The sequence below is a fragment of the Myotis lucifugus genome, unplaced genomic scaffold, assembly GCF_000147115.1.
Source record: "Myotis lucifugus unplaced genomic scaffold, Myoluc2.0 scaffold_104, whole genome shotgun sequence".
NCBI classification, from domain to species: Eukaryota; Metazoa; Chordata; class Mammalia; order Chiroptera; family Vespertilionidae; genus Myotis; species Myotis lucifugus.
In genome coordinates, this window is record NW_005871152.1 from 614,849 (window position 1) to 638,492 (window position 23,644).

Sequence of the window (23,644 nt, forward strand, 5' to 3'; positions counted from 1 at the left end):
TTTTTTAAAAAACTGCATCTTCTTTATTTTGTATACTTTAATTTCAGAACAAAATAAACAACAACAAACCCCCCCACAATATGCAACATCCAAACCTGATGTCAAATATGAGAAGAGAATGCTTGAGGCCCTTGTAACCTGCTTTAGGCAGACAACAGAGTAAAAAACAAACAAACAAACAAGCAAACAAAAACACTAGACACCAGCAGAGGAAACCAGGCAGGTCAGAGCCACTCGGGCTGCTGGTGGAGCCATGAAGACACTACACAGAGGTCACAGGTCTACAGGTAGAAACTCCTAACCTACTTTTTCATACAAGAGTCACCCTCATCACCCCCAAGGGGAGGGGATCCCACCAGGAACAACAGCACTAGGTCCTTGTGCTGTCTCTTCATCTTCATCAGTGCCTAGACCTAGCTTCATCATGCAGTGGATGCGGTTGGAGTAGGTCTGTGGATCCTCAAGTGAGAAGCAAGAAGAGAGCAACACACTTTAAGTAGCAACACCACAAGGTCCTTGACAGTCTTGTCCTTGTCCGCCTCCACCTTTTGCCACAGTCTCCACAATTGGTGTAGTTGAGCTTTCTGGTCATCGTTTAGTCCATTGGAGAGTTGTCCCAAAGTGTGTGTGTGTGTGTGTGTGTGTGTGTGTGTGTGTGTAGTGAGGGGCTTTAATGATGAGTTCCATGTTAGCTGTTCCATTGTTAGTCACAATGCAGCTGGGCGAAGACAAGCCCATTGGAGATTGTCACTTCTCAATCTTCGTATCCAATATTTTTTCATGAGTTTGCAGAGGTTCTCAAACTTGGTCATGCTCTCTTCCATTTTCTTCTCCTCTCCATGTAGCTCCAGGCCCTCCTTGGAGCTCTTCCCATCAAACTCCTTGACCTGCTGCACACAGTACTCATCGACAGGTTCCATCACATATACTACCTCTTCCACACTTGCTCCACAAAAGTACAGTTGACAACTTGCTCTTTGCTCTCACCAGTGATAGATGGACTTTTGGGTCTCCATGCGTGAAACATATTCTGAAAAATGAATAATTTCATCTCTAGACAGAGAGGTGTGATAGCACAGAAGCTCAGAAAGGCATCACCAATTAGTAGAGTCCTCATGGATTCCAAGCTTTAGGTTTTTAGAAAATGCCTTAGAATTTCTTATAATTATCCTTGTCTTCTGTCAGCTGAGAGAAGAGCTCAAGTCACTTCAACAATGTCTTTTGAAATGACCTTCTAAATTTTGCTCTGCTGGAGCAATTCTTGGGAGATGTTCATGAGGAGGTCCTCAGAGTCAACCACACCATGGAAGAAATTGAGATACTTTGGTATCAACTCATCACAGCTGTCCATGATGAACACATGGCAGACAGAGTTTGATGTGTTTGATTCTTCATCTTGGTCTCAAAGCGGTCAAAAGGAGCCCCTCAGGGGATGAATAGCAATGCCCTGAATTCCGACTGACCTTCTACAGAGAAGTGCTTGACTGCCAAGTGGTCTTCCCAGTCATTGGCAAGGCTCTTATAGAACTCTCCATGTTCTTCCTGAGTGATGTCACCAGGGTCCAAAATGGGCTTGGTCTTGTTCAGTTCTTCCTGATGGATATAGTTTTCCTTAATCTTCTTTGTTTTCTTTTTGTTATCCTTAGCACTATCATCCTCCTCATCTGAACCCATGTCTTCAAACTTGGGTTTCTCCTCATCATCTTTATCTTCCGCATCTTTCTCCCCTTTCTCTTCCTCTGCTTCATCATTGATTTCTTTCTCTCATTCCTTCTTCAAATAAAGGGTTGATGGTATTACCTATAAACTGTGAGTGCTTCTGCACCAATTCTTTGACCTCCCTCCCTCTAACTACTCTGTCATGTCATCTTTAAGGTGGAAGATTACTTTGGTACCCAGACCATAGTCAGCTCCCACAGTGAAGGAACCCTCAGCAGAGGACTCCCAGGCATACTGCTCATCATCATTGTGCTTTGTGAACACAACCACTTTCTCCACCATCAGGTAGGCAGAACAAAAGCCAACACCAAACTCTCCAGTAATGGAGATGTCTGCACCAGCCTGAAGAGCCTCTATAAATGCTTTTGTTCCAGACTTGGCAATGGTTCCCAGATGATTTATAAGATCAGCTTTGGCTATGCCAATGTCTGTGTCCACCAAAGTGAGTGTGAATTCCTGGGGTTTGCAGATGATGTAAATTTTCAGCTCTTTACCACTGTCCAACTTGGAAGTGGCAGTCAGGCTCTCATAGTATATCTTGTCCAAGGCATCAGAAGCATTACTAATCAATCCCAAAGGAAAATTTCCCAGTTGGAGTAAAAAGTACTGGTAATGAGAGACATGAGTTAGGCAATTTCTGCCTGGAAAGTGCAAGTCTCTGCCTCCTCCTCCCCATAATGCATTTCCTCAGGCATCATGAAGATGAAGGATGCAAGTACTAGAGAGCAGGGTGGGTAGCGACTGTGTTCAGCTCGCACACTGTGCAACCAGCATGCTCAGGGGTGACTCTGTACATTGTTTTTTTAGACATACAGTCATTGTACAGTTAATAGTCTACAATATAGTATAAACATAAGTTCTATATGCACTGATGCACTGAGAAAGAAAAAAATTGTGACTCACTTTATTGTGACATTTGCTTTATTGCAGTGGTATGAAACTGTACATGCAATACCTCTGAGGTATAACTACATATTAGATCTCTAGACATATTTATCCTATATGACTGTAAATTTGTCCCCTTTGAATAACATCTCCCCATTTACCCCACCTCCCTACCCTGGGAACCATTGTTTTACTTCATGTATTTAACTTTTTTAGATTCCATTTAAGTGAGATTATGTAGTGTTTTGTTTTGTTTTCCCTTTCTGTGTCTAGCTTATTTCACTTAGCATAATGTCCTTCAGTTTTAGCCATGTTGGTGTAAATTGCAGAATCTCCTTTTTTAAGGCTGAATAATATGCCATTGTGATATATATATATACTCAAAACTTCTTTATCCATTTATCCTAAGTATCTATAGGTTTTTTTAATATCTTCGCTATTGTGTATATAATGCTGCAATGAACATGGGAGTGCAGATCTCTTTAAAGTACTGTTTTCATTTCCTTCAGGTATATACCCAGCAGAGGGAGTAGTGGATCTTATGATAGTTCTAGTTTTAGTTTTACTCTTTTTATCACAGCTGGAGCAGAATATAAAGAAAACATAAAATAATTTGAAGAGCAGAGAGGCACAATAAGCCATAGCATCTCATGAACAAGATGAAAAAAACAAACAAACAATTTCTGAAGCAATAATTTATAGAAGGCATTTTGCAAAGCCCATTAGAGAGAAGTAAATTTCCTTCCACCACAGCACTAATAAAAGTCTAAGGAAGTGAATAGAGAATGACCACATGGTTTTTGATATGAAAGTGTGGCATTTCAGCAAAAAATCTCTATTAGGTAAATATAGTTTAGGAGTATGCAAGGGACTCAGCAGAAACTGAAGGAAGAGAAAAGAATAAGGACCAGAACAGAACAGAGAAAATTATGTAAACCACATTGGCTAACTCCTTTTATATTGAGGAAAAATTGGAAACTTATACTCTGAACTCATTAAACATTTATTGTTCATGTTATACAACCATGTTTGCTATGACTAAATAGGAAACAATTTATAGCCTTTTCTCCATAATTTGGACTCTTTTCAAAGATATTCTTTGGCAAACTTCATGAAGATCCAGAGCAAAGATGAAACTTCTATTTTGAAAGATAGCAGGATCAGGAAAAGCAGAATCTAACATATCAGTTAAGATTGTTGTAATCTGAGTAGGCAAGGAATTTAAGGATTCTTCTTAAATTAACATGGCAAATAAAGGTTATATCTGCCAGAATTTAAACAATGCACCTTTGGAAACATGAAAAATATAGTGTAAGGTCCTAGCCTTTGAGGTTCTTTTATAACCCAGAAAGGAGTTGACAAATATCATGTAAGCATTTTTCCTGATCACTTATCTATATTTCATCCAAAAGCTCACAATTTCTTTTTTCTTTAGGCCTTTCTTATCTGTGGTAACCTTTCCTCTCCATGTCACTCTTCTGTTCTTCAAAAATCTTCCTTTCATATTCATTGAAACTAATGCAGTAAGAAGCTTGAAGCACTGACATGTATGGACAAAAGACTAGCTGCCTACATTCTTATTTAATTCCACTTTTTTAAAAGCATGTTTCACTTATACCACACAATAAAAGACCTCCTTTGTATTCATAGAAATAATTTCAATTTCTTCTAACGTTTTTGTTGTTGTTAATCCTCACCCAACGATATTTTTTTCCATTGATTTTTTTTTCAAAGAGAGTGGAAGGGAGGGAGGGGAAGAGGGAAGGAAAGAGAGAAAGAAAGAGAGAAACATCAACCTGCAACCCAGGTACTCCACCCTTTGGTGAGTGGGTAGATGCTTCAACCACTGAGCCACATGGGCCAGGGCTCTTCTTTCTAACTTCTTGTCAAAGGTAGTCTGTTATCTGCTAGAGAATATGTTGTATTTTTAAGCAGTATGGATAGAAACAAACTGCAAACTGATTTTACGTAAGAAAGATATTATATATAGCTGGTAAAATTTAGTAAGAAAGAACTTTGTAGAGGGGGTAATCTGAGTGATTGCTTCTGGATAATGATACAAATTTAATAAGATAATAAGACATTTTAAGGTACTGGGGTGTGAATTGAGAAAGGGATATTAGGCAAACTGCTACAAATGCTCAAGAACGGGAATATGCAGAAAGATGTTTCAAAATTGTTCAAAGAATATGATGAAAAGAATGAAAGGAAAAAGTGGTATAAAATGTTGACCCTAATCAGCAAGTGTAAAGGAGGCAGTGGCTTGAACAAAGCTGTGCTCTGAGGACAGGAATCTGGCACAGGGCTTACTGTCAATTGGAGGCAAGTGATCAGAAAGAAGTCTAGGTACGCACCTAAGCTACCATGGACATAATAGGAATGGCAGAGAAGAGGTCAAATCCATACAACTGGAAACTCGGGGCTTCAGAGAGAAGGAGAAGTGAGAAATATGGAGTCAAAGGATATACTGCTCTGAAACTGGATGCCTAAATGAATAGAAACCAAGGGATAGAAAAGAGCTACTTCATTTGATTTAGTCATGTTGTACGTGAGGACTATTATCGATATCCAATTTATAGTAAAACCTTTTAATAAGCAAATTTCCCTCTATTTCAGAATTTATAATAATAAAACATCTGCGCTACTATAACTTTCTAAATACTTAATTCTTGAAGAAAACATATTCTATTGTAATAGCAAGAATCACAAGACTTCAAGAAGTCTGGAAAATGTTCAAGATCAAATTCACAGTAATGCTTCAAAATTCCTCTGCAACTTGCCATCATGGGTGATGAACACTGGAAAAGAAAGACTGACTAGACTTTTCTTCAGCACCTACTAGTTGAGTAAAGTTGAGTCAACTATTTAACATCCTTGATTCTTAGATTTCATATTTGTAAAGTGAGATGTGTATGTAATGATTAGTGGGATATGTCCACCCCTTTACACAGAGTTATAAGAATCAAGTGAAATAAAATCAAATGTCCCTAAAGGTGTCTCTAAGCTATACGGCACTATAAATTATGTGGCACTGAGGCACGGGTAGTAAATATGAATTGCTAGCAAATACTCTTTTTTTTTAAATGTTTTTATTGATTTTCAGAGAGAGGAAGGGAGAAGGAGAGAGAGATAAAAACATCAGTGATTAGAGAGCATCATCAGTCGGCTGCCTCCTGCATTCCCCCCAATGGGGATAGAGCCCACAGCCTGGGCATGTGCCCTGACCGGGAATTGAACCGTGACCCCCTGGCTCATAGGTCGACACTCAACCACTGAGCCACACTGGCCAGGCAAGATGATTACTCTTTTTTTTTATTGCTAAAAGTATTACAAAGGGTATTACATATGTGTCCTTCCCCCCCCCCCTGCCCTTGACAATCCCCTGGCCTCCCTTACCCCCCAGTGTCTTATGTCCATTAGTTAGCAGCAAATACTCTTAGTTGTAACTGATATAATGACTAAAACTATCTCTACTAAATCAACTATGGCTACTTCTGGCACTACTGCCACTATTGAGGCTATTTTTTAATCAATGGGCTCTTCACCATTCATTTAAAAGAGAAGGTCAATTGGTCATCTGATTATCTCCATCTCTTCCAGAAGCATTATAAAAGAAAGGTAAAGAAATGAAATTGGCATAAATCAACAGAGATGGAACATAATATGGCAACTGATTGCAAAAAAAAAAAAATGGAAAGCAGATCAAACAGCAGTCACTGACTTTATAATTATGAAGAAGATACAGCATACATTCAGGAGAAGAGGATGCGAGTGATTTTCCCTGAAAAACTCCAGAGATTTATAAGACCTAGCAAAAGGTAAAGAGTGGGAATGAAAAAAGAGAGATCATTTGAAAACAATTACACTGACTATATGACCACCCATTTCTCATACCAATGCAAAGAATATCAGCAATTACATGTCTACTCTACAGGCAGAATTTTTAAGCATTCTCCTAGAGAAATTTATCTAGAAGCACAAGATTTAAAATCAGCACACATGAGGAAAGGTGCAGGTGAGGCACATACTTTAAAACAAGGAAGTAAAATGAACATTTGGACACTAAGTGCTCAGACATATGCCCCTGCTGGGAACCTAAACAACAGTGACTGTCAATCCTTCCCTGGGAGGGCTATTGGAAACATCATCTCCAGATAATCTGAAAATCCTCAGAGCAATGATATGTCCACATTCATATTGTGGAAGAGTGCCCTAGCAAAAAAGCCCGTTGCCCACCCAATTACCATATTAATTAGTTCCTTATTCTTTGGTTCATCAGTATACAAAAGGCTTCTAAACTGATATTTTAATGCCCCTATTTTATATAAAAAGGAACAAGTAAACATCACCTGACACTTGAGAAAAGACTACAACATGGAAGGCTGAGAAAAATGTAGAGAAATGATATGTCAGTCTTAAGGTAAGAGAGATAATTCTAAAAACATTTAAATATTTACTCTCCACAATGAAGTGTTAATGCATGCAAAATTTTTAAATGCTATGAAAAGGAAAATAATAAACAGAAAGAACTCTTGCAAGTTAAAGCATTGTAAGAAAATAGTTCAACTAGAAGTTATAAAGGTAAATTTAAGAAAGTCTTTTAGAAAAAAATGAAAATATGTACAGTTGGAAAATACGAAGTAAAAGTTACTTATAGAATCATGCCAGAACCGGTTTGGCTCAGTGGATAGAGCGTCGGCCTGCGGACTGAAAGGTCCCAGGTTCGATTCCGGTCAACGGCATGTACCTGGGTTGCGGGCACATCCCCAGTAGGAGGTGTGCAGGAGGCAGCTGATCGATGTTTCTCTCTCATCGATGTTTCTAACTCTCTATCTCTCTCCCTTCCTCTCTGTAAAAAATCAATAAAATATATTTTTTTTAAAAAAAGTTACTTATAGAATCAATCTAAAATGAATAATTTCTGACTAAAAGGTTCCAGAAAGCACAGATGGACAAGATAAATGAAAGAAATTACCCAAGAAAAGTTCTAGAATAAAGTACACAAATCTACAGACTGCCTGATACAATCAATGAAAAAGTCAAACCCCAAAGCCAATTATCATGAAATTTCCAAATATCAGTGCTAAAGGGAAGATTGTAAAGTCTTCTAAACAGAGGGAACAGTGCCACATACATAAGATACTTATAATGATTTCAGATTTCCTAATAGAAACTATGGAGTCTAGAAAATAATTGTCTTCAAAATTCTGAAGGCAAAAATCTCCATCCTTAAATATTGTGCCAAACCAAAATATCCACTCATTTTGTGGGTACAATATTTCTCCTTTTTTTTTTTAATGAAATGACTTGTAGTTATACTTTTTTCCACTTTTTCTGAGGAAAGAATGATGTGCCTCAGAAAATGAAGGGTCAAACCACAAATGTGGATCGAGTCAGAAAAGAAGAAAAGAATTATGGGAAAGAGTTCCTCATTAAAAATGGAGATTTAATAGAATGATATAATATTTGAAACAAATATAAGATTATGTGGATAGCAAATTATGCACGTGAAATAAAGGGAAATTATTACCTCCAAGAAGACCAAATAGCTACATGAATCTTTCTGGTTTGCCCTGTGCTACAGGGTTTCTGCCACAGGATTTTTGGTGTTAAAACCAGGACAGTCCCTAGGAGGGAGGGATATTGTGAAAAGTGGTGAGAAAATGGAATTCTTTTATATTACTACTAGAGGCTCGCTGCATGAAATTCCTGCATGGGTAGGGTCCCTAGGCCTGGCCGGTGATCAGGGCCAATCTTTGGGGCAACCAGTGGGGCGATAAGGGTTGGGGGGGCTGCTTGCACCCACCTTGACTGGCCTGGGGCCAGTGGGCTGGAGGCAGCTCCTGAGTTGAGCATCTACCCCCTGGTGGTCAGTGCACGTCATAGCAACTGGTGGTTCCACTGGTCATTCTGCCATTTGGTCGATTTGCATATTAGGCTTTTATTATATAGGATTGTTGTTATCATCATCATCATCATTAGTAGTAAGAATTATGTATAAAACATTTATTACATTTACATTTACAAAAAATTGGAGTGGAATATTTTTAAAATATATTTTATTATTGATTTTAGAGAGTAAGGAAGAAGGAGAGAGAGATAGAAACATCAAGGATGAGAGACAATCATTGATCAGCTGACTCCTGCATGCCCCTCACTGGGAATCTAGCCCACAACCCAGGTATGTGCCTTGACAGGTAATCAAACTGTGACCTCCTGGTTCATATGTCAGTGCTTAACCACTGAGAAACACTGGCTGGGTAGGGGATGGGGTGAGGCAGTATTTTTAAATACTAATGCACATATCAAATGTAAAATAAAGAATTTTTAAAATTTTCTATGACCTTTGTCCTTGTTGTCATTGCTGTGTATAGTAATTCTATGCCATTGAAATGTGAATATCAGGCTAAAACACTATTTGCTATTATGACGCCAAAAAGAAGATTCCTTCAACTTAATATTAATTAAATTTTGTCAAAATTATGTATAAACTCATACACAACACACAGTATTAAACAAATTAGTTCTCTCACCTAACGAAATGACAGGCTAATATACTTGCACAATCCGACATAGATCCTGAAGATCTCCCCATCTTTCTAAATATATGTGTCATAAAATCACCTTATGGAACTGATATTGTGCTTTTGCCTAAAAGAAATTAAACTGGATGATGGACACCTTCTGCTAACAATAGAAGTAGCATCCCTGAGGTACACATTACCAAAATGGAGCCACACCCAAGAAACGCTTTAACAATTGAGCAGCGCTCTAATTCAGCCAAGACCTTTAGAGGTTAAATGGAACCTCCTAACTCAGCATTATAGCACATGGAAATTACCGATACTCTCTTATAAGCTATGTCTCGATCAAGTTTTATTGTGATCTTTAAATCCCACCATGACAGAAATGCATGTGCAGTCTTTGTTCCAAAGTCACAGTCCACTTAGAGTCAAATTACAAGCTTATACTATTAAGACTGTTAACTGTTAAGACTGCAGTGGCTGTTAAACACTTCATTTCACTAGAGAGCAGGGGAAACACCAAAATGGACCAATGCAAAGGTCTAATGAGATACTGACATTTAAAGAGGGAAGATTTGTTTCATAAGACCAAGATCCATGCTCCATAGACCCCATTCAGATAGAGACTTGCAGCCAAGCAAAATGTGAGGGTTAGATGCTGTGTCCTTGATCCCCCTGAGTCAGCAGGACAGAAAGGCTGGTTGGCGAGGTTAAATTGTGCATGCTTCAGCACATTTCCACTGCCACTTACAAAACAGGTGAACATTCAAGGCACATTCATCATTAATTCACAGGTCAACCAACAGGAGGAGAGTATGTGGCCCTGAGTGTAAGAAACTTCTATCTTGTGGTGATAATACAGGGCTTTGGGGAAATATTCACTTAAAGTTCTTCCACACAGTTTTAGACAAACATCCATGTTCTTCCTTGACTTTCAGCTTATTTCATAATATGAGCCTTTCACTTGAACACTAAACCAGAACATACACATCACATCTATTTTCTCACATTCCTGGGAGACTCTATAATGCAAGTTTTGAAATTATCTTAGGCCCAGCCATGGTGGCTCACTGGTTGAGCATTGATCTATGAACCAGAAGGTCACAGTTTGATTCCTGGTCAGGGCACATGCCCAAATTATGGACTCAATCCCCAGTGTGGGGCATGCAGAAGGCAGCTGATCAATGATTCTCTCTCATCATTGATGTTTTTAGCTCTCTCTCCCTTTCCATTCCTCACTGAAATCTTACATATATATTTAATATTTAAAAATATATATATGTCTTTTTAAATATATATATGTATATATATTTAAAAATGTATCTTAGCTGATTGTTCAAATCCTAAACAACTCAACATCTACTGTTCTCAAATTTTAATTTATAGGCTTTAATATTTTTATGTTATGACTAAATCTATTAAAACCCTGGAAATGCTCAATTGTTTCATACACAGCTGAATCTTTTGAGAGCTCAAGTCATGAAATGATGTGATGATCTTCCAGTGATAATTTATAGGCAAAATATTAAGAATTAAAGTGTTAGAGTTTTGATATCATAAAAGAAAAACAAAAATATCTTCCAAGCTATAAAAAGATAGAGGCTGTTCAGACAATAAAAATAAATAGATTTTTTTAGACATTTGCCCACAGAAATCCTCTACAAAAATTAAAACTGCCTGTCTACTTTTTTAAAGAGGTTTGAGGAGATTCTCAACATTCCTATTTAATGTATATGACTTGAATACAAAAATGAAAAAAATTGGAATGGTAAGAAAATTATTCTTGGAATCCCATATGCTTTAAAACATGCACTCATTAACTTGATAATTAATAAAAACTATTCTAAGTTACTGTAAGAGCATCCTCATTTCAGTTCTGTAAATTATGTACACATAACACTACATGTTTAAATATAAACTGAAGAATCTAATCAATTATCAAAATATTAAAAATTTTAGTAACAAAAATATCCAGATATTAGGCTGATCATTTATTACACATGTTTTCAAACTCATGTTTAGAATCAGTCTTTTAATATGAAAGCTGAGATGGAATTGTGCCTATTTACTGATTTTTGAATAAGAAAATGACTTCAACATAATCATTACTCTTGGGAGAGAACCACATTTTGTTACTGAATTACTAGTAATCTATCCCATTATTGAAATAATAACAACATACAAACAAAAAAATTGTCCACCAAAAGGTCAGAACTTCTGTTGAGGGAAAGTAAAGCATTTATATATCCAATTCATTGTCTCCATATTAAATTATCCAGATATTTGTAAACCATATCTCACCATCAAAGGACATCTGTGAATATGCCTCAGCAACAAAGCAATACAATGCCAAATAATCAATGTGCAATTTACAATGGTTATGCCCTTAGCTGAAGGGAGGGAAATTTTTGACAATATGTTGGCAAAAAATAAAGGGTTATATAACTATCTTAATCAGTCAGGCTGTTTTATTTTACATCAACACAGAAAAATTATACTTGTAGTAACACTCACAAAGTATACAACTAAATAATTTGCCAAAGAAACCATAAAAACAATCAATAAATATGATTTAAGGAAATCAGAAAAAAAACATTCTTGGTTATTCTTTATTTATTGAGATAATAATGAAGAAAATGTTATTGAAGAATTACTATAACTGGCTATATTGTCTATATTGAGTGAATGAGGACGAATCCATAATATTCCTAACTACCAACAGTATTATATGGTGATTACATATATATGATTTTTTTAAACACATACGATTTTTTCCTTAATAGGTTTCATACAGAGATATATCATTCCCCGATATATTCCCCAGTAGTAAGGAAATTTAGTTTGCTCCTCGGTTTAATATCAGAAGAAAAGCTTGATTTGTCAGTAATTCAGGATGGACCGATATTTGATTTCCCAGTATCTGGTACACAGGTGGTGATCTTTTATTTGGTTATAATATATCCAAGAATTGAGAAGTACTCCCCCCACCCCTTTCCTCTGATTCATTACATGTTTGTAATAGTTCTCTGTCTCTTCCACAACCAAGGGTATGGGAGCAATAATTTCTAATTTACCCATTTATGATGTTGTTGTGGTCCAGTCAGTAGTAACACCACAACTAAATGCTTGTTGACAGATGGATGAATAATCACAGTACCTACTCGAATAAGCCAAAGTGTAGCAACTGTTTTCAAACAGAATGATAGTAATCAATCAAAGTGAAATACTAAAACTGGACTTGAGTAAATTTTATTTGGATTTCTCTATTCAGAGACTTATAATTGTAGCACATCTAATCAATAGGTAGCCAATCTCTGGCCCTGTCAAACTGGTTTTTCAAAAACTTAATGTTGGAATCATGGGCAGGTAGGCAACACTGACACAGTGGCATTCATTAATTTAACAAATACTGATTGGACACTCATTCTCTGTCTTAAGTGCTAGAACTGTAAAAGTGAGCAGGAAATCCATGAGCCCTCTTCTATGGAGTTTAAAATATAGTTGAGGGAAAGTTAAAACACCTAAAGGAAGAAGTACTTTTTTAAAAAGAGGAAGAAATTGTGATAGGTGATAAAACAGAACACAAGTCGAGATAAGCATTAATATATAAAAAGTGCTTAGAAAAAGCCTCTAAGAAAAAGAGTTATTTGTGCTGAGACATAAAAGTTGGGAAGAAGGGAGTCTATGAAGAGCAGGGAACAGTATTCCAGACAGAGAAGATGGTATGAGCCTAGTGACAGACAGGAAAGTCACAGAATGGAACATTCTACAGCTGCATATATAAATGTCTATTGAAACCTTTTATCTCAAATTATTTTCCTCTTTCTTTTAGGGCATTAAGTTTTGACTGACCATTTTGGAACTCAAAGTGAAACTTAGTTTACTCATTGTGGAAAGGAATTCTTGGAGATGGGATGTAAATGAATACATTGACATAGGGAAAAAATGGCCTTATACTGTTAAGATGCTAAATGACTCAGATAATCATGTCATGAGTTCTTGTTTAATCTTCACTGTAAGATGCAGCATGGGTTTTGCATTTGTAATGAACTCTCAGGTAATGTTGATCCTTCTGGTCCATGAACACACTTGGAATGAATCACAAGGTTCTTGACTAACATAAGGCATGGTTAGGGTAGGATCATAATGTAAATGGCACTAGTCTTGTATGACTATTTTAATTTGTTTAAATGTACCACTAATGGAAATAAGGACTTATTGTACAAGTTTAATTCCTGAAGAAAAATTGTACCTTCATGCTACTTTTAAATTGTATGCAGATACACAAAGTTGCTATGATAGGTGCACACATGCATTTAAATGTCGGTAAAATAAATCAATCTCTTTTAATGGCTGATCAAAGTTCTCAATACACTATTCCTTTCTCAGCAAATTTAATCTTGTAATCTTCAATTGGCTGGATGCATTATGGTTTATGTTTTGTCTGTCCCTGAAACAGCAGAAATGGGCCCTGCTAGAGAGGACTATTAGATTAAACGGACAATTAATGTGATTCCCTGTGCCAACTCCTGTGGAGTTTAGCCAAAAGGCTAGAGTGATACAGACTAAACATTTAATGTAAAATGGAAGTGACGCAGACAAGGTCCTAGCAATTTTGTTATCTGGAAGAGAACTCTACTGCATTCAAGGAATAGCCTTTTCTTACAATCTTTGTGACTAAAAAGTATAAGCAGCTGGCAACAGAAATGCCTTCTAAGAGACCAAAGTGCTTTGATCTAAAGAAATAAAGCTTTGAATTTGAACCAGTGAGTACATTAGAATCTTATTCTCTAAGGATATTATTTTACATGCTATGCACCTGTTTTCCCAGAATCTTTCATAAGGAGGAAATTCCCCACTCTTATTATAACCTATCTCTATCCCAGAAATGTCACAATTTTATAAGCTATCAAAATAATTAAATTAAGTCACCAAAGATTTAGAAGCGACACACACACACACACACACACACACACACCCCTACCTAAGTGAGCAACATTGAAAGTTTACACTCTCCAGTCAAAATAAAGACAAATACAATTATCAACGCTAAGACATTAACAAATTCAGGGATGCCACCAATTCAGACTTAGAAGGTCTTTGACAACCCATTTGGGAAAAAAACCCTTCACAGTCTCCCTAAAAGTTCAGTCAAAAGACTTTTAGGATGTGTATTATCCACAAGGAGAATAAAACAGACAACAAATCATGTGCAGAAAAAAATGAAAGAGGTAAAAAGAACATGGCAACCGATCTATGCAATAATAAAAGAATCAGACCAATATGATTTAGCAAAACACAACCAGAGCTAGGACAGAGTAATAACATGTTTCTTATCAAAGAAATTAGTTCATGTTTTCTTTACAAATTGTTCTCCACTCTTGGAGTATTATCGCAGTTTTTCATTAATAAGGCCCTGTTTATTAGAACTAAATATATTTATTCTAAATACACCAGTAGATCAAGGGAAAAAGCACTATTTTGAGGATATGAAGCTCTTAGTATATCTAGACCAATGTGCCTCTGAAGACCACAAATATTTGTTTCTAATAAGTTCACTCATGCCTACTATATATAATTATTTCTGCTTATTTGTGTGTAAAAATATATATCATAGAATAGTGAAGAGGTAGCAAGATAATATTTTTCAGGATGAAAATATTAAAGGGTCTTAGAATCCAGTGTTTGTGAGTAATTCCCTTCTCTACTAAGGTCCTTGGGCGGGAGCATTGGACTCTGCAACACCTAGGAACTCTGATCTGGGATTAAGGAGCATTAGGCCATTGGGCACTCAGATTTGCACACCATGAAATCAGTGGAGCTTTACAGGCAAGGATTTAATTGGAAAAATCTCAAACTGAATATTTTCCTTTGTAATTACCCATGGGTACCTGGCCCTCACAATGCATTTGTGATCTCAGTGAATGACACCATCATTTTCTCTAGTACTCCCATCATAGAACGAGGGTTATCACACTCTCCTCTCCTTTCTTTACCTCCTATAGCAACTCATATAATGCTCTCAGCATTTGCCTATTCCAAGGATGTGCTTCTAAATATTTAATAACAAGATCAATGAAAAAAAGTACATATATATGTATATACATAAGTTTATCCTCCATTTTATTGATATAGAGGATGTGTCACACACAATTTTCAAATAATCATAAGATATAGAATACTCTATTGATATTCCATATGGCCAATTAGATCCCACAGATGCTTTCGTTGATTTTTGCTGAAGTTTTGTACGCAGAGCCAATCTATGGCTACAATTGAAGAAAACTGATAAGTAATTGTACTTGCTACAGAAATGTTGGTTCATCTGTATTAATGATTAAGACAAAAGTGAAGCAGCTAAGATGTATGTGGTAACCAGAAAATTATATGAGTGACATCTTTGCTAAATTAGTTAATAGTTTTTGAATACTGTAGAATATTGTACTTTTTGCACTATTTAGAATGTAATGGTACAGATGACACACTTTTATTTTTAACCTGTATGGTTCACTTTTTCCCCTCCCATTTTTTGAAGTGTAGAAAATAACAAAACAAGGCACCAAGTCAAATTTATTTTCAGATTTCTGTGGTACGCATACTTCCACCATGGCTAATTTCAAGCTAGCAAGGTGCCCTTGCTTCATGAAGCATGGGAAAGAGATGAGCAGGGCATACAATTATGTAGCATTTAAGCCATACATGTAATTAGTCTGAAGAGCATAGGCAATGTTAACATGTAATAAAATGAGAAATTGGTGTTTTCGGTATTTATAACCTTTACTTTTAATATAGTATATGCAAGCTTATTTATATCATTTAGTTTCTATTAATGGTGATGTTTAACAACCCATTTGCAGAATTCTTGAAAATTTAACAATGGGTTCTCATGAGCCAGTGGGAGCCTGTTGCAGCATATGGTGGAATGCAACCTATTCCGCCACCATATCTTAAATATCACTACCATACCTCATCTAGGCCTAACAATCACTTTCCTGGCCTGTTACAGCAACATAGAAACTGGCTTCATCGTGCCCTGGTCTGGACTCGCTTTGAAGCCAGAGGAGCTTGCACAAATCTTTATATGACACTTGTTAATTAAAGTCCTCTAATAGTTTCCTTTTATTTTGAAGATCAAGCCAAAATCTTCGTTATTATAAAAATCTTCCAGTTGTGAAAAGTATATATGTCTCAACTTCACCTTTCAAAACACAACCCAATGAACTACAATGCTCTACCAGCGGTTCTCAACCTGTGGGTCGCGACCATCGGAAAACACATATAGCATATCAGATATTTACATTACGATTCATAACAGTAGCGAAATTACAGTTATGAAGTAGCAACAAAAATAATTTTATGGTTGGCGGTCACCACAACATGAGGAACTGTATTAAAGGGTCATGGCACTGCTAGGCAAAGCTTCCTGAACACTTTATCCTTTTTCACAAATTTCCACATTTGATTTCATTTTCTTTTGTCTCCCCCCAACTGTATTCCCCTGACTTGCCTTAACACACTTAGCTCAAACTAACCCTTGTCTCTGAACCTCACCTGATCTACCTTGACTGAATCCAGGGGACTTTCTTTGTGTGTGTTAACCATGCACAGCCCCTTCATAGCTGCGGTCTAAATTTTAATTGTTGATTTACTTACCTACAACCTTAAACAATTGAACAGTTCCTTGTATAGGAACACATTAACATTAGTTTATTTTAGTGTGCAGGACGCTGCAGTAAGCCCTTTCCATTTTTATGTCATTTGCCTAAAATGATGTGTGCTATTTTATACACTAACACTGCCCAAGGTCACATGGCTCACAAATGGTGGAGTATGGAATGAAATCCAGGTAGGCATAAACACAGAGTTTGAGTTCTCTGCAACATGCCGGGATTCACTTCCAGATTTCAGGAGCCCCATACAGTGCCTGGCAGAGTAACGCTTGGTAACAAATGGAGTTTCACTTAGAAATCTGGTGATTCTCGAGTGTGTTTCTCTATGGATCAAGTGGATCGGTGTTGCTGGGAGAGCGGACTAAAGTGCAGATTCATGTGCTCCTCTCCAGCCCCGCGGAGTAAGACTCTTTTCTGCACACTAAACATTGAGAAACCCTGGATTAATTATGTGCGTGTAATTAACTTTGGAAATCATTTCATGTTCTTCCGTACTCGTATTCACCGCAGCCTGATATACATTGGCACACAATGACAAAATATTCGTGTCATATTGATACAATGGACCTAAATTCTCTCCACCTTCTGTCTTCTGTGAAGAGACAGAGAAACAGATGTCTAACACAAAGTCCAGCTTTGTGAGCAGCCCCCCCCACCCCCCACTGGGCCTAATCCTGGGATCTAGATGGCCTCCTGGAGGCATTACCTGTGATGGCGCTGGCTTGAGCTTCTTGTGCACAAATCCCCCTAACTCCAGGTTTAATGACTGCACGTTGCTAACTTGAAAATGGTTTGGGTGGGACTCTTTATAGAAATCAGCAAAGGCTACAAATTAGGCCTTTCTCTTAACCCCCAAGAGTCAGTTTTCATATATTAACCAGCCTGCTGCTGAATCACCAACCCAGTACCTGTGGTTACTATGGGACAATCTTTTTATTTATTTTTATTATATTTTTATTAATTTTAGAGAGGAAGGGGGAGGGAGAGATAGAAACATCAATGATGAGAGAGAATCATTGATCAGCTGCCTCCTACATGCACCCTACTGGGGATGGAGCACACAACCCAGGCATGTGCCCTTGACGGGAATCAAAAGTTGGACCCTTCAGTCCACAGGCCGACACTCTATTCACTGAACCAAACCAGCTAGGGCTAGGGCTGGGACAATCCTTTTTAATAGGTTGATGAATCTCTTAGATTTCCTCTGTCTTATGTCATGAAAGACCTTCTTTTACCATATACAATTTCCTAGTTCAATCTGTACCCATCTCCTCATGTTATGTGCTTTTGCTTTTTCTCCTTACATCCTTAAACTCGCAGCAGTGGTTTGGTGCTGTTTTTTGATTCATGGTGGTTGTTTATATTACCTTCTAATTTAGAATCATATGTGAAATCAATGTCATTTGTTCTTCCCTGAAGTTGGCCTTGCTAATATCATCCTATAATCTGAATATAATTTCCTATGTCATTATTCACTAGTGCTAAGTCTTCACTGACAACTAATCTATGTGGTGCTACTTTTTGCCAATTTATTTTAGTCAAATTTAAAAGTAAGATTATGAGAGACAGACACCATTATTTTCACTTGGTATTTACTCTTTTGTCTTCATTCTCAAATTTTTTTTTAACTTTATTCCAAGTAGAAATTGTACTGGAGTAAATAGCTTGTTTTAAAGCCATAAAATACTTGTTTTAAGTATCCCCTTTTGGATACTTAAATGTTATAGCTCATTATGGGAATTGTGAATTTGAATTATTTATTCTGGAGAAGAGAAGGCTGTTTTTACAAAGTAAACTAGACATAAATTCAACCTATAGATCTAAAAAATAATTTTAAAAAAAGATATTTCAGGAAGTAGTATTGCCAAATAGTACCACTGGTTGCGAAGAGTGGTTCAAATTTCTTTCTTAGTGTATTACTTGAATTGTTTGTACACTTTGATTGCATATAGCAGATACTAACTTGAGACAACTTTGTTTAAAAGAGGAAGACTTATAATCAGAATACAGAAATATAACATAACAGCCAAGTCGTGTTAAAATGCAGCTAGCCCACATAAGATGAATTAAAATCAGGAAATGAAATGCTAAATGAAAACTAAAGAAGATTCTTTTTCTACTCTTATTTCTCTTCTCTCCCTCTGCTACTTGATTGTCTCTCTGTAGAATAGCTTTTCTGCTACTCAGCCCACACTCTAAGAGATTACTTCTTCACAGCTTTTGTTTGTTAAATGTCCTCTTGGTCAAAACACAAGCCCAGACTGAAACTGAAAAATCTTAGTCTCAGTTCCAATTTCTCTGAGAAAGGACCCTGAGCCTATTTAATCATAGTATTTTACCACAAGCACATGGCATATGTAAATACTGAGGACTGTATTCGTTTTCCATGCTGCATAACAAACTACTTCAAATTTAGAGGCTTAAAATAATGCACATGTACCTAACAGCTTCTATGAGTTGAGATTCGAAGCACAGCTTACCTGGGTCTTCACAAGGTTGTAATCAAGGTATTTTTCTGTGTCACATTCCATCTGAAGACTCCAGGAAAAAAGAATTTGCTTCCAACCTAAGTATTCATTTCCTTGAGGCTGAATGACTGAAGGTCCCAGGCTCTTACTGTCTGTCAGCTAAGGCTGTCCTCCTGTCCTAGGCCACCTTCAGTTCACCTTCAGTTCCCTGCCATGGGAGTTCATGATGTGGATGTTTGCTTCTGTAAGGCCAGGGGGAGCATCTGTCTCTCTAGCTAAGATGGAATCTTATATAACATAACATAATCAAGGGAGTGGCATCTCACTTCTTTTGCCATATAACATAACTTAGCCAATGGAGGGACCTCCCATTCGCTTGCCATATACTATTAGCTAGAAGCAAGGCACTGTTACAACCATCACTCAAGGAACCCTAAAAGTGTGCAGCTTATTGGAAGTTACCTTTGAGTATATCCACCACAAGGGCCACATTGGGAGGGGCCAGGTGGGGGTGCAGAGGATGGGCTGAGACCCACCCCTGTGACCACTGCAGCCTCGTGGCCCAAAGTTCCTTTTAAGGTGCACGAATTTGAGCACTGTGTCCCTAGCATTCCATAATTTAGTCAGTAATCAATCAGTTGAGAGATACTCATTATGCTTCCAGTATTATCTTTTATAGGTGTGTTTTCTGACATTTGATGCTATACATATACTTGTATTAATAATTCCTACCAATATTTATTTTATGAGATTGACTCCAAAGAGGAGACTTTATAGTGAAAGGATGTATGCATCTATAATTTTATTAGCTGTTCCAGTTTACTGTCTAATAAATCAAAGCAATTCACCTTTATGTAAGAACTACTTGAGTACTATTTGCCCACATCCTACCAGTAGGTATTGAAATTCTAATTTTTGTCATAATAAGAAGTATAAAGTTCTATTTTATTATAACTTTATAATAGATTTGCAAGAAAAAATATTTGCAAGAAATTATACTATAAAAACCTCTTGAAAAGCAACAATAAAATAAATAATTAAAACCCAATTGTGAAAAGGAAATTCAGAGAAAAGCAAATCAAAATCTCAATAGTCATGAAAAAAATACACAAACTCAAAAGGGAAATGAAAATTAAAATGAGCAATATGTACTTGATATATTTCTGATTTCCCTGTCCTATTTCTACTGATTTGAAAATTTTCTTGACTACTTTTCAACAATTATTCTTTCATATGAATGTTCATACAACAATTGGAGCTGCAGTAAATTTATATCCTATTTATTTAAAATTGATATATTTATCTTATGAAGTTTTTCTATCCAAGAAGGTAGTGTATGTTTACATTAGTCCAATATATTGTTTATTTCTTTATTAGAATTTTATAGTTTCTTTTCATAAAATTCCTTTATGATTCTTAATTTATTTATAAAAGTTTTATAGTTTTTTTACTCTTGTCAATAGAACTTTTATATGCATATTTAACTCATATCTAGTTCCCTCACAGGCCTTTAATAATTCTAGCAGTGCACTACTAGAATATTTCTTGGTTTTGTGGATGTACAAACATATTATTAACAAAAAAATGAATACCACATATCTTTTCCAATGTTTATAGTAGCTTTTACATGTTTGACTCATTACATTCACAGGTGTATTAAGTGTATAGATATAGCAGGTATTTCTTTACAGTTTCATTGTAATGAGTTTAGTGTTTCACCACTGTAACAATGCATGCCATGGAATTTGATAAATAGTAATTCTAATACTGCAGTAATTGCTTACATTTATATTTTACTTATAGTGTTATTAGAAATAACTGCTGAATTTTATCAAATTCCTTTTCAGCATTTATTTATATCACCAGATTATTTTTCCTTTAATTGCTTGTTATAATGAATAATACAGATAAGTTTCCTGATGTTAAATCATGTTTCCTGCAATAAACCCATTATTGCCATTGTATATTATTCTTATTAAGATATGGATGTACTTTCTAATATTTTATTTAAACTTTTGATCTACGTAAAGATGTAAGCCTGTTCTGTGGATTTCACTTTATGTGAGATATACAGGGTGTTCCAAAAATGTATATACACTTTGAATAACTATAAAAAGGTGTTTATTACAATACATTTCATTTTCAAAATGTAACAGAAAGCAGCTGTTAAAATATGTATACATTTTTGGGGAGACACCGTCTAGTCTATATCAGATTGTTTTACTAAAATATTCTGACTTTTTAAACTGATCATGGATTTTTTCCACTTATTTCTATTTTTTCCACTTATTGGAAAAATGAAAGGAAGGGAGAGAGAAAGAGAGAAACATGGATTTATTGTTCCACTTATTTATGCATTCATTGGTTGACTCTTTGTGTGCTGACTAGGGCTTGAACCTGAAACCCTGGCTTATCTGGAGAACACTCTAACCAACTGAGCAACCAGGCCAGGGATTGTTTCTATTTTTTTAATATGAATGGCATCTGCTATTTATTTATTTATTTATTTATTTTTAAAATATATTTTTATTGATTTTTTACAGAGATGAAGGGAGAGGGATAGAGAGTTAGAAACATCAATGAGAGAGAAACATCGATCAGCTGCCTCCTGCACACCTCCTACTGGGGATGTGCCTGCAACCAAGGTACATGGCCTTGCCTGGAATCGAACCTGAGACCTTTCAGTCCGCAGGCTGACACTCTATCCACTGAGCCAAACCGGTTAAGGCGGCATCTGCTATTTAAAGGTGACCAAAACTTTTTTAGCAAACTCTTCTAATCCTATTGTTTTTTTAACAAAAGATTTTCAATCATTATGCAACCTCATTCATGAAAATTTTTGTATTTTAGATTTCTACTTCTTTGTGTTAACTTTTATAATTTATATTTTGCTTGAAAGTCACTCATTTCTCCCAAGTTTTTAAATAAAATGTTTTAAAATTGTAGAACTATTCTCTTATAAATTTTTAACCCTTTCTTTTATCTGGATTTGGGTTAGGTTTCCCTCATCTAATCTTATGTATTTTGTTGTTCCTTTCATTTTTTAAAAATATATTTTTATTGATTTCAGAGAGGAAGGGAGAAGGAGAGAGAGACAGAAACATCAATGATGAGAGAGAATCATTGATCGGCTGCCTCCTACATGCTCCACACCGGCGATTGAGCCCAAAATCGAGCAGGTGCCTGATCAGGAATTGAACCCTGACCTCCTGTTCATAGGAACATACTCATCCACTGAGCCACTCCAGCCAGGCCCTTTCATTTTCTAATCAGATTAAAGTGTACATTTTCACTTATAATATATTATTTAATCTTGACAAAATATTATGAAATAGTTATTGTTATCTCTGGTTTACTGATGAGATATTAGTTTCTCCCAATCAAAATGACATATGCATATTAAATTATAATAACCATTTTCTATGTGTTATTAAATTATAATAACCAATAGTGGTAGGATTTTATATATTATAATAATGTTGATACTTTTATATATTAAGATAATATTGTGGCTGCCAATTGAAGAATAACTGAGAAAAATTGTGACAATGCCTGTGTTCTTCAACACAGTATTGAACTTCTATGACTTGATATGAAGGAAATAATTAAGATTATGCAGAAAGATTTTACTAACTTGGAATGCTTATTACTGTAATATAATCTAAAACCTTTTAAAATGTTTGAGGCAAAATAAATGGCCATGAGAAAGCTTTGGGTAAAAAACAATGATACAATTCTACAATGAAATTATTAAACATATAAACTATGCAGTCATTTTAAAGCTGCTATAGCATTACTGACATGGAAAAATATTCACACGAAATATACAAAAATGACAAAATTTTATATTAAATATTATCTAATTGTAAAAAACAAACCACAAATGTATTTGTGTGATTTATTTGCTTATTTATATTTTCTATAACAATGATATGCTCATGTAAGAGAATATAAAAAGCAATTTGTTTAAATACTTTAACTAAATATAATTTTTAATGTGTTTTTATTGATTATGAGAGTCCCAGTGCACAAAATTCATGCATGGGGTGGGGGCTGTCCCTCAGCCTGGCCTGCACGCTCTCACAATCCAGGCCTGCTGGTCCCTAACCACTCACTTGCCTGCCTGCCTGATAGCCCCTAAACACTCTGCCTGCCTGCCTGATGCCTCTAACTGCTCACCTGCCTGCCTGATTGCCCTAACCGCCTCTGCCTCGGCCCCTGCCACCATCGGAAGGATGTCCAGAAGGTCGTTTGGCTGTCTGGTCTGATTAGCATATTACACTTTTATTATAGATTTTAGAGAGAGGAAAGGAGAGGGAGAGAGAAACATCGATTGGTTACTTTCCATAAGTGGGGGATCAAACCCATAAACTGGCTA

The 23,644-nt window shown here is 36.2% G+C and overlaps 1 pseudogene; it reads right to left on the reverse strand.

Annotated features, from left to right (window-relative positions):
• Window positions 1–302: 302 nt before the first annotated feature.
• LOC102424097 lies at window positions 303–2,414 on the reverse strand (annotated as a pseudogene).
• Window positions 2,415–23,644: the final 21,230 nt, after the last annotated feature.